The following is a 13,036-nucleotide window of genomic DNA, read 5'->3' as shown; positions in this document are numbered from 1 at the left end:
CTCAAGTTGTACAAACACTCCCCGGACCTCACAAGTCCTTTTGCAAGTGATGCACATATTTAGGGGGAGCTGTGCTACAACTTGACCCTTTGAGACTAACCATGTGCTTGAGTTTGCTTGTTTTAGTCTCAAAGGAGGTTTGAAAGGGAAAAGGTGGACTTGGACCATGAAAGACTTCCACTGCACTCCAATGAGAGGGTAACTTACTCCAAGTTCATCTCATGCACTCTTATTGCCTTTGTATTCTTATTGAAGAGTTTGGTGACGCAATGGGGTTCCGGGGCCAAGATTCATCCCGTTTTGGTGCTTGATGCCAAAGGGGGAGAAAATAAAGGCCAAAGTGATAAATGGATCAGCTACCACGTGAGAGATTTTGAAAAAAGTAGAATAGAGCTTTTGGTTTGTCAAAGCTCTTTTATTGTCTCTCTTGTCAAAAGTTGGCTTCTTGTGGGGAGAAATGTTGATTATGGGAAAAAGGGGAGTTTTTGAAATCTTGAATCAATTTCTCTTGGAATGACTCTCTTTATGTCTTAACATGTGTGTTTGACTTAGAGATAGAAATTTGAGTTTGATTGCAAAAACAAACCAAGTGGTGGCAAAGGGTGATCTATATATGTCAAAATTGAATCAAAACAATTTGAGTTCTTATTTGAATTGATTTTGTATTTGTTCTACTTGCTTTATATTGTGTTGGCATAAATCACCAAAAAGGGGGAGATTAAAAGGGAAATGTGCCCTTGGGCCATGTCTAAGTATTTTGGTGATTTAGTGTCTAACACAAGTGCTTAAATGTAAAATGGTGGACAAAGTACAAACCAAGGATAAAGGTATATTTCTCAGACTTAGTACATTGTTTTATGGACTAATGTATTGTGTCTAAATGCTGGAAACAGGAAAAATCCAATTGGAAATGTCTTGGCTCGAGCAGCCAAGAATCTGCTCAGTCTGTGAGCACCGGAGTTTCCGGTGGTGCACCGGACAGTGTCCGGTGCGCCAGGCCGGTTCGAGCGAAGTGGCCGCTCTCGGGAATTTACCGGCGACGTACGGCTATAATTCACCGAACTGTCCGGTGTGCACCGGACTGTCCGGTGAGCCAACGGTCGGTCGGGCCAACGGTCGGCCGCTCGATCTGCGCGGGACACGTGGCCGAGCCAACGGCTAGAAGGGGGCACCGGACTGTCCGGTGTGCACCGGACATGTCTGGTGCGCCAACGGCTCTTTGGCTGCCAACGGTCGACTTCGCCGTAGAAGGAAAGAAATCGGGCACCGGACACTGTCCGGTGTGCACCGGACTGTCCGGTGCGCTAGACGACAGAAGGCAAGAATTGCCTTCCCAGATTGCTCTCAACGGCTCCTAGCTGCCTTGGGGCTATAAAAGGGACCCCTAGGCGCATGGAGGAGTACACCAAGCATCCTTTGAGCACTATTGATCACTCACACAACATTCTTGCGCACTTGTTCGACATTCTAGTGATTTGAGCTCCGTTCTAGTGTGCTAGTCTCTTGAGCTCAAGTCTGGGTCTTGTGTGTGCGTATTTGTTGTGATCTTTGTGTCTTGTGTGAGTTGCTAATCCCTCCCTTGCTCCGTGCTTCTTTGTGAACTTCAAGTGTAAGGGCGAGAGGCTCCAAGTTGTGGAGATTCCTCGCGAACGGGATTAAGAAAAGCGAAGCAAAACACCGTGGTATTCAAGTGGGTCTTTGGACCGCTTGAGAGGGGTTGATTGCAACCCTCGTCCGTTGGGACGCCACAACGTGGAGTAGGCAAGCGTTGGTCTTGACCGAACCACGGGATAAACCAATGTGTCATCTCTGTGATTATTCTCTTGTGGTTATTGTGTTTTGCTAAGACTTCTCTCTAGCCACTTGGCGATTATTGTGCTAACGTCTAACCAAGTTTTGTGGCTTAAGTTTAAAGTTCTATAGGATCACCTATTCACCCCTCCCTCTAGGTGCTCTCAGGTCTCAATACCAAGTTGCGGGAACGACTCAACACTGTCCGGGCTGATAGCTTCAATGAGTTGGTCAACATGGCCATCTCCCAGGAGGATTGCATTGTAGCTCACCGGGCAGAAAAGAAGAGGAAGGCACCAATTGCAGCACCATCCGTTCAGGTTCAGAGGTTCCGGATTGTTTCTCACAATCAGAGCAGGGGTTTTCAGCAACAGGCAGGCAGATGGGTGATCAGGCCACCTCAGCAGCAGCAGCCGGCACCCAACCGCTTTCCAGCTCCCGCTCCAAGGAACAATCAGCCTCCGCAGCAGTAGCAGTTCCGCCAGGGCAATGGGAACAAGTGTTTCACTTGTGGCAATGTGGGCCACTATGCCAAGAATTGTCCCAGGAACCAGCAGAGGCAGATGCCAGCACCAAATCAAGACAAGGGAACAAAGCAGAAGGTGCAAGTCAGGCAAGGGAAGCTCAACTTCACTACTCTGGAGGAAGTACCTGAGGGAGCTCCTACCATGACCGGTATCTTTTCAGCTTATAATCAACCTGCTTTAATTCTGTTTGATTCTGGTGCATCTCATAGTTTCATTAGCCAAAAGTTCAGTGCTAAATGTGAACTCCCATTCTCTCACTCTAAAGGGTCATTCTTGATAGTCACACCTGGGGGTAAAATTTCAACTAATCAATTGAACCAATGTGTGCCTATTCAACTGGGAAGCCACATTGTCAAAACCACTCTTCTTGTGTTGGGTTTGGAAAATGTGGACATTATTCTGGGAGCTAATTGGATGACCTTGCACCAAGTTATGCTTGATGTAGCCAGCCGTACCGTGGAAGTTAATTCTCCGTTCTGCGGGAACTTCACCTTAATTCTGCCCAGTCGAGGTTCTACTCAGTCATGTGCTTTCTCTATGATGGAGTTACCTCTGAAGAAGATCCCAGTGGTCTGCGAGTATGCGGATGTCTTTCTTGATGAATTGCCAGGAATGCCACCAGACCGGGATATTGAATTTGCCATCGAGTTGCAATAGGGAACAGCCCCAATTTCCAAGAGGCCCTACCGAATGCCACCCGCTGAGTTGGCAGAATTGAAGAAGCAATTGCAAGAGTTGCTGGATAAGGGATTTATTCGCCCAAGTACTTTGCCTTGGGGATGTCCAGCACTGTTTGTAAAGAAGAAGGATGAAAGCTTGAGGCTGTGTATAGATTATTGCCCTCTTAATGCGGTAACTATCAAGAACAAGTATCCTTTGCCTCGTATTGATGTTCTTTTTGACCAGTTGGTCGGGGCCAAGGTGTTTTCCAAGATAGACCTTCGCTCTGGCTACCATCAGATCAAGATACGAGCAAGCGATATTCCGAAGACGACATTCTCAACCAGATATGGGCTATATGAATTCTTGGTGATGTCATTCGGGCTGACAAATGCACCAGCATATTTCATGTATCTGATGAATTCTGTTTTCATGCCTGAATTGGACAAATTCGTAGTGGTGTTCATCGATGATATTTTGGTGTACTCAAAGAACGAAGAACATATCGGGCATTTGCATGTAGTGCTTCAACGTCTGCGAGAGCACCACCTTTATGCCAAGTTATCCAAGTGTGATTTTTGGCTAAAGGAAATCAAATTCTTAGGTCACACTATCTCTCAGGCAGGAATAGCTATTGATCCTGATAAAGTGCAAGAGGTGATGAACTGGAAGCCACCAACGACTATCCGTCAGATTCGGAGTTTTCTGGGATTAGCTGGTTATTACCGAAGATTTATTCCGGATTTCTCTCGAATTGCGAAGCCTATAACTGAGTTGCTGAAGAAAGAAGCCAAGTTTGTTTGGAGTTAGAAGTGCGAAGATGCCTTCCATGCATTAAGGCAGCATCTGACCACAACACCAGTATTGGCGCAACCCGACAACAGCAAGCCTTTTGATGTGTATTGCGACGCCTCTGGCACTGGGCTAGGTTGTGTCTTGATGCAAGACAACCGAGTCATCGCTTATGCCTCAAGAGCACTCAGGCCTCATGAGCAGAACTATCCCACTCATGACCTCGAGTTGGCAGCAGTGGTTCATGCATTAAAAATGTGGACGCACTATTTGATGGGGACCCACTGCAACATCTTCACTGATCATAAGAGCCTTAAGTACATTTTTACTCAGGCTGATCTCAACATGAGGCAGAAAAGATGGCTAGAGCTGATCAAGGATTATGACCTGGAGGTACATTATCACCCAGGAAAAGCTAATGTGGTAGCAGATGCCTTGAGTCGGAAGTTGCAATGCAATTGTATTCTGATGGATTCTCGCATTAACACCTTGTGTGATGAGTTGAGCAAGATGCAAATTGAAGTGATTCCTTCTGGTTCTTTGTCTCACATTTCTGTTGAGCCAGCTTTGCAAGACCAGATTATCATGGCCCAGCTCAGTGACAAGGGAGTGCAGATTATCAGGAAGAATCTCCATCAGAAGGTTGAGAAGTATAATTGTTTCCGCCAAGATGAAAAAGGTGTATTATGGTTCAAAAGCAGATTGGTGATCCCTAAAAACCAGGACCTTAAGAGGAAAATCTTGGATGAGGCTCATCTCTCCAAATTCTCTATGCATCCGGGAAGCACCAAGATGTACCATGACCTGAAGCCTCTGTATTGGTGGACTAGAATGAAGAGGGAGATAGCTCAGTATGTATCAGAATGTGACACCTGTCAGAGGATAAAGGCAAGCCACTTGAAATCAGCTGGAGCTTTGCAACCCCTATCTATACCTTCGTGGAAGTGGGATGACATCAACATGGATTTCATTGTGGGTCTGCCCAACACCTCTCGTCATCATGATTCGATTTGGGTTATTATGGACCGACTGACGAAAGTGGCACATTTTCTCCCTGTGCACACCACTGAAAAGGCTCAGAAGTATGCAGAATTGTATATTGACTGGATCGTGTGTTTGCACGGATTACTTCGGACCATTGTTTCTAACCGAGGAGCCCAATTTGTTGCTAGGTTTTGGGAACAATTGCAAGTCTTTGGGAACCAAGCTAATTAGAAGTTCAGCTTACCACCCACAGACTGATGGCCAGACGGAAAGGGTAAACCAAATCCTGGAGGATATGCTGAGAGCTTGTGCAATCGATTGTGGCAAGAACTGGGATAAGCACCTCTCCTTGGCAGAGTTTGCTTATAACAACAGTTATCAATCCAGCCTAAGGATGGCACCTTTTGAAGCTCTGTATGGAAGAAGGTGTAGGACACCACTCAATTGGTCTCAACCTGGAGAAAGAGGAGTTTTTGGACCTGACTTAGTAACTGAAGCCGAAAGGAAGGTCAAACTAATCAGGAAGAATCTAGAAGCTGCTCAGGCCAGGCAGAAGAGTTACCATGATAGAAGAAGGAAACCTCTCCAGTTCGAGGTGGGAAGTTTTGTATACCTCAAGGTATCACCCACCAAGGGAGTGCAGAGGTTTGGGATCAAAGGCAAGCTAGCCCCTCGTTACATTAGACCTTATGAGATCATAGAAGCATGTGGACCCGTGGCATATAAGCTGAAGTTACCTTCAAAGATGTCTGCCATTCACAGTGTATTCCATGTATCTCAGCTGAAGAAGTGTGTTCGATTACCGACCGAGATCATAGCAGAGCCAGAATTGGAGATAGAGCCAGATCTATCGTACCAAGAGTACCCTTCCAAGATTCTGGATTGCAAAGAAAGATCAACTCGGGCTAAATCGATCAAGATGTACAAGGTCCAGTGGAGTAATCACTCAGAGTAAGAAGCTACTTGGGAAACCGAGGAATTCTTGAGATCCAACTTCCCCGATTGCCTACCTAGGGAAGCTGGTACGTAATCACACCCAACCCCTCCTCCTGCCCTTCGAATCTAATTTTCAAAAATATGATCTTAATTCAGAATAAAGTAAGCATGAAATAAAACTTAAAAGGGCTTCCTTCTGAAGTTGCAAAGAGAATGACATTCGAAGAGCAGTTTTACCCTAATAATAACAATAATCACCCCCTTCCTCTAAGTCTCACCCGTCGCTTCACCCCGGGAGGACTCTGGCCCGAATCTCGGGACGAGATTCCTTTAAGGGGGGAAGGCTGTGACACCCCAGTGTCACCTAGGGTTTTTCTCAAAGTGCCAAACCAAGAATCATCAATTTATGTGAACCAAATTGAGCATGAGCATCAAATTGACTTAAGAATGAAGAATCCACCAAGCCTATACTTAAAAGTATCATGAACAAAACAAATGGGTCTTTCAAAAAGGTAATAATGTTGCAACCCTAATAAAAACCCTAAGTAAGCCCTATGTGAAAAATTCAAGAAAATGGGGAAAAGGGTATGAAAAATTTAAAATCATGGCTTGAGCCAATTATAAACATTGAAGTATATTCATTAAGCAACAAGAAAGGTTGAGAAAGCTTGGCCAAAATAACTCAAATAAAACCCCAAATCAAGCTTCTCATATGGGGACTCAATGGGGAATTCTGAATTTCAGACCTTGAGCCAAAGATCAAGCGTGTTCACCTTGATCCCTAACTCAAATCCTAATGGCCCCATTAACAAAAATTTGCCTAACTAACCCCTCTGTCTTGTGCCAGAAGATGGCATTGGGACGCGAGCCCTAGACACGACAAAACCCTGGATTTGCCTCGGGTTTGAGCAGGGAGACAGACCGGATTTCCGGGCACCATATCTCTGCAACCAGTAGGCAAAATCCTATGACCCCCACACAAGATCGGTAGCTTGTAGGGAGGAGAAGAGGTTTTGTGCACTGACCAAGGCGAGAGCAGGCTCGGATGGGCGACCACACGCGCCAGAACTTGGGCAGAACGCACGGGCACATGTGTTCGACCCTGGTCGGCTCGCCGGCGCTCGCCCAACCCGCGCGCGCGCTCGTCCCGGCATTCGGTCAAGTCCGCCGCGCGCCCTTGCCCTCGACCGTGCCCGCCCGCGCCTATAAAGCCTCCCCGGGCGCGCCTCACTTCACCCCGCGCTCACCATCACCGGCCAGCCACCCCTCCTTAGCTCCGGCGAGCTCTTTTCCGCCCGCCATCACCGCCAGAGCTTCGGCCACCGTGGCCAGCCCCCTCCAGCCATCCCCAAGTCGAGCCAGTGCTTCGGCTAGCCCCGCTAGTGGCCCGTGAAGCTTTCCAAGCCCTCGGACCCGGCAGGACTTCACCGGAAGCCCGAGATCGACTTCACCGGACTTCGGTCGCCCGCCTGCGCGCGTGGACCAAGCTCTCCGGTGAGCCATTCTTCAATTCCTCGCGCACACCCCTTCCTTGTTCCCTGGTGAAGCTCTCTGACCCATTCAATTGGTCTATCGCGCCGTGAGCAAGCCGGACTCCTCGCCGCCGACGAGCATCCCCGCCTGCGCACGTGGACCGGCCAACTCCGACCATCCCCGACGGCGACCCGCACATCACTGTGATCCCCGAGACCTCCCCTACGTCCTCGACCACCTCACCGGAGCAATTTCGCCGCCGGTAAGCCCCTCCGCCCTTTCTTCCGCCGTGGTTACTGTTTAAGTTGAGAGAAGGACCTCGGGTTAGGATTAGAAGAACCTAGGGGGTTTTCTGTAATGTCAGTGACTCATTTGAATAGTAGCCCAGGGACTGATCCGTGAGGAAAAACTTAAAACACCCGCCAGGGACCCCAGTGCAAAGTAGTTTTCCATTTAATCAATTCTGTTAATCTTTTTAAATAACCAGAGAACTTAGAAAATCTATAACTTGATAATTTCTTAATCAAAATTTGTCAAACTAATTTTGCTAGATCCTAAATATTATGAACTATCATTTAAAAATAATAAACCCTATGCTTTCTGTTCTAATTTTTAGAGTTTAAAATTAAAACCAGAAACTGACCAAACCTTGTTTAATTAAGGAAAATTAGTTTTGCTTCTGTGCTGAACCTAAGAAAATTTATAGATGTTCAAACCTCATTTAAGCACTTTTTAAAAATAGTAGGAACCCCAGTATTGAAGAATATAGTGTAGATATCCATTTAAAGCTATTTTGCCCAAAACTTAGGAAAAATCAGAAAGGCATTAGAAAATTAATGAACAGTGAGTGGAATTATTTTTCCTAGTTTGCTTAAGTAACAAAGAACCTAGGAAAAATAAAGAGACCTTTAGTCCAAATCAGTTTTAAAATAAAATGTTTTATTTAGCATTATTTGAACTGGAAATCAATTATTAGAATTACAAAGCTAGACCCAAAATTGATAATAAAAATTCAGTGGACTTATAACCACCAGAACCCCACTGTAAAAATAATGAACACCTCAGCCCAACATTTTAAGTAAGGAAAATAAATGTAAGATGATAATGAGGCATTTTCCAAATAAATCATGAATAACCCATAATGATGCAATAATGGGCAACCAAAATTTTGCTAAGTCCGTAATAAGATAAACCACCAGAGAAAAATGCAAACCCATTGAAATGATGCAAAATAATACCTATTGCTAATATCTTATAAGAAAGGCCATTTAATCCACTTGATGCATACCACCCCTTCCCTTAAGCAAAAAGATGCCAAACTTCAGAATGATTGCTCTTGCACAAAATAAAAGCTAAGAAAAATCAGAACTTTGTTGTTTGATATTTTTCAAATATAGTGGTAGTAGAAAGCACCTCTTTGGCTAGAAACTTGAGAAAACCCTAGTAAAATAACTAATAGGTATTAATAGCTAAAATTTTGTGCCAAGTCATGTAATAGCACCTAAAAGCCAGCAAAAATAAATTTTAGAGAATTACCTACTGTTAAATAATAGTTGTAGTTCAATGCACCCCTTCTACCCTAAAATTTGGTAATTTTGTCCCCAAATTTTGAGGCAAAGAATTATACACCAGTACCAAGCCACTGTAATGTTTGCAGAGTTTTTGGAATTTTATTAAAGCAACTTGTAGTTCAAACCCACTCCAAAACATTAAAGAGAATAAAAGAAAAAGAAAGAAGAAATAAACCCCACCCCAATAAGTCCAACTTGAGTACTTATCAATTCTCACTAAGGCTTAAAAAGAATTCAGTGGAACCCCAAAAATAAACCTACCACTTACCTTAGCTAAGTTTGACCCAATTTACCAAGTATACCACCCAAAGGTCTTACTTAAGTGAAGTTAACCTTGTCTAACTCAAGAAGATCATGCACCGTCAAAAGTTGTAATTTCTAAAAGCACATATCATATCATGCATATATCTTACGCATTGCATTCATTAGATTGTAATCTTGCCGACGGAGAGTACGTGCTCATCCCCGAGCAAGGATCTGTCCAAGAAGAGGACCAGGAGCAAGATTCCGAGGCTGCTATCGAGGATCTCCCCGCAGCCCCAGCAATTGAAGGCAAGCCTTGGTTTATATGCATAACCGTATTATTATATGCTACTTTACTACACTTAATGCTTGTAGGATTGTAATGTGCACTTAAGTGTAGGAGTTGCTTGAAACCTCTAGTTGCATGAACATAGGATTCCTTTTTGAGATGAATACTAGTATGCTAGGTCGAGTAGCTGCTTGCTAATCAGGATCTCGGTAGAAGTCGAGTGATTTTTCTAGCACTCGCGCGAGGTCAGGAATTGATTGTATTCATCTTGATAACGGGATCTATGTTGGTCTATGGACTTGGATCCAGGGAGGATGCCTTGACCATGAGACGGGAAAAGGAATTAAGGATTAATGTGTGGATACCTGAGTCAAGCTTTTGAACGTACTAAGCACATGCCGGGAAAAATGGTAACCGGTAAACCTAGTACCTGAGTGAAGCCGGGCGCGGACTTTATCCCTCATGCGACCTGAGACTGGGTCTCCCATGCTAGCTATGGTGGGTACAAGTGCGATCACTGCACGGCGGCAGCCGGGGTCAGTGGAGCATTGTATGCCAAGGCGGTGAGGCCTGGACGCGAACGGGGAATCGATGGGGATGGTTGTCATGTGTGGGGTCGGAGTCCCTGACATGCTGTGTGTTTAGGTTTACCTTGCAAGGTTAAAACCCGATTCGAATCGTCTGCTTCTCGCAGCTAATGAGACTGCTTGACCCCTTGTACTGCATCGAGTAAGAAGTGAAATGAGGTTACCTGAGATAATTTGTTGATTGAACTAAATGCTTGTTACCATGTATGCTTAAAAGGAGCAAATCTAGCTAAGTTAATGAGGATAGAAATTTGAAAGTTAAAAATTGATTTTAGAAACAGCTAGTGCTTTTGGCAAACCAAACCCCTCAGCCAAACAGCTGCATAGTCTAGAGGTAGAGGAGTAGACTCCTCACACCAGGTAAGTCTAGCTGAGTATTAGTATACTCAGCCTTGCTTGTGGCATAATTTTTGCAGGTACCATTCAGGAAATGGTTGATGGTGTGACTTGACCTACCACCCTGCCACCGGGTTGGACGGTCGAGTGGGATGTTGCTCCGGCAGGAGAGGAGCACGAGGAGTAGTGGGCCAGGCCTGGCCCATTTCCTCGATACCGACGACATCGATTATCCGCTGCATTTTATTTTGTGAACTCTTATTTGCTACTCAAAAACTCCGATCTATGTAATAACTCAACACTTAATTTGAGGTTTCATGTTTTATTGTATTTCTTCTGTGACTCACCTTCGAGTGAGATTGTGGAATTTGATCCTGGTTAAGTGGCTCTATCAGACTAGATCTAAGGGACTGACGGGTTATTCCGATTTATGTGTGTTACGGCCCCTGAGGCGTGACTTAGGCACTTAAGCTGGAATAATTCGGGTGGTTCCGCCATAGGGACCATCCTTTGACTTGGCATTCATTCAGTCCATTCACATGTGGTCCATCGACACTGTTTCTCAGAGTAGTCGACTCTTTGCATTACTTGGGGTCACTCGGCTTTAGTCCCCCGCATCATGTGATCAATTAGCGTACCTAAATGATATGCATAATGCATATGAATGAGAACAAGGAAGAGTAACGCAAGATATTATGATGCTCCACAGTATAAAATTAAGTACTTAATGATGAGGCATCATAACACTTCATAAACACTAGTTATTGACATATGACCAAGCGCAATAATCACACTTCTCTAGATTAACCGAATCTAACGCAAACATCACGAAACAGCAAACTATGCACACCAAGCATAAGACTCATGTTCCTCCTCTCTAATTGGATCTAATTCCGAAATGAAGCAAGAATAAATTATTTAATCTGCACTATCATCCATAGTAAAATATTTCATCGGAAGTCTAATAAAACTTGGACTCGTCATTATTGAATACCAACAACTTAAAATAAGTATAAGAACAATCTAATTAACTCCTTAAACTATGCGTCTTAATTAACTTGAATTACACACTTAACTAAATCAAACATCACAATATTTACTCTAACAGATACAACATTAACAGATAACATAGCGTTCGGTAAAACTAATTTCTCAGCGACTTAAATATCTAGAGTACTTATGTACACTGGCCAACGACAGATGACTAAGTACAACAATCATGCTTCTCAAGATTAGTCGAATCTAATACGGCTACCCTAACAAAACATGTCAGCTAGCTGATTTAATAATAAACCTATTTTTAACGTCATCGATTCACTAACATCGTATACTTGTCTACCAAAATCTCCTTCGCCTAAACCATATTTTCAACCCGAGCTTTACACGATGTGTCTACGCCACAACTGCGATCACAAGCATATCGCAAATATTAAATCAATTAAATTACCCTAGTCATTCGTATCCACCACCAAAGCACTCCTCGCCTAAATTACATTGTCGCCTAAACTTTACTGTATACATATAAAACATCTAATTAATAATTATTACCAAAAATTGCATAAACATTAATAACCGATTTTAAATAAAAATAGCATATAATGACTATCATTACGACCAATAATTTAATCCAACGCATCCAATCATTAAAACAAAATAATAGAAGTAGCGAATTAGCTTACCTAAATCCGACTTGGAATTCGTAGAAATAATAACGATAATATGTTCAAGAAGTTTATCGAATATTTGACGAGCACCACGCGAGAATCGCTTCTTTACCCACTCTCGGGATTTCTTGATGACGCACGGTACGACGACGAGCTCGATAACGCACATGTGTGATAAGGCAGGGTATGTGGAGATGTGCGCAACAGAAGATAAGCTCGTGGTGCCGAGAGTCGGCGGCGTGGTTTGAGACGGGCAGACGGCTGGGCAAGCAGACGAGCTACGGACAGTCCCAGTGCAGAGCACGACGTCGAGGGTCTGGTGACACAGCTGATGTTGGAGGAAGCGCGGATGCAGAGCTCAGTACAGGACATGGCGCAGTTCTGTACGGATGCGAGTAGGGAGCATCGCGTGCAGACGGGTCGCGCGACATGGACGAGCAGAGACGACGAACGGTGCGCGACGCCGCAGACAGTAGCTGGGCAAAGGCAAGCAGTTTGGCGTGATGGGGAGGGCACGAACAGGGAGGTCGACGGCGAGGTTCGAGCACCGGCGAACCAGCTGCAGCAGGGACCTCGGCAAGACGTGGCCATGGAGGAGAGAGAGAAAAGCAGGGGCGCCATGAGCTGGGAAGCAGGGAGGAAGCTGGAGCCAGGGCACGACTTTGGAAGATGGAGCTTGGCCAGCGAACTGTGGACGACGCAGGATGTAGACCAGCACAGGAGAGTCCCGACGAGCTTGGGGAGATGGGCGCGTTGGAGCCGGGCGCCGGGAAGAAGAAATCCGAGCTGGGCGCGATGAGCTGGGGAAGGACTCCAGGAGAGGGAGGGCTCGGCAGGGAGGAGTGGGAGGCTGCGGCGACCATGGGAAGGGGCTGCAGGAACGCGTAGGGAAGCTGGAGGAGGGAGCTGCGAGGAGGAGAAGCAGGGGAGGAGCGGCTTGACGCCGTGGCTTGGAGAGAGAAGACAAGGAGGTAGAGATAAATGCAAGAATCGGCCAGGAGATGAGCATCGCATGGGAAAAGATCAAGGGCCACGGGCGACCAGGGGATAGGTACGTGGGATTTTTTAGATTTTTTTCTTTTCCTTTTTTTTTGAAAATTGCAGATATTTTGAATAAAGATTTTAGCGATGCATAATAGGTCGATTATACGGGCTACACATCTTATTCTATTGATTAGCGAAC

General features: G+C 45.1%; 1 pseudogene; it reads left to right on the top strand.

Moving 5' to 3' along the window:
* The window catches only part of LOC103652015 (uncharacterized), a 59,983-nt pseudogene extending 47,189 nt beyond the window's left edge, over window positions 1-12,794 (top strand).
* Window positions 12,795-13,036: the final 242 nt, after the last annotated feature.

This window comes from Zea mays, chromosome 3, assembly GCF_902167145.1.
Source record: "Zea mays cultivar B73 chromosome 3, Zm-B73-REFERENCE-NAM-5.0, whole genome shotgun sequence".
Lineage (NCBI taxonomy): Eukaryota > Viridiplantae > Streptophyta > Magnoliopsida > Poales > Poaceae > Zea > Zea mays.
This window is presented reverse-complemented; position numbering and strand designations above follow the sequence as displayed.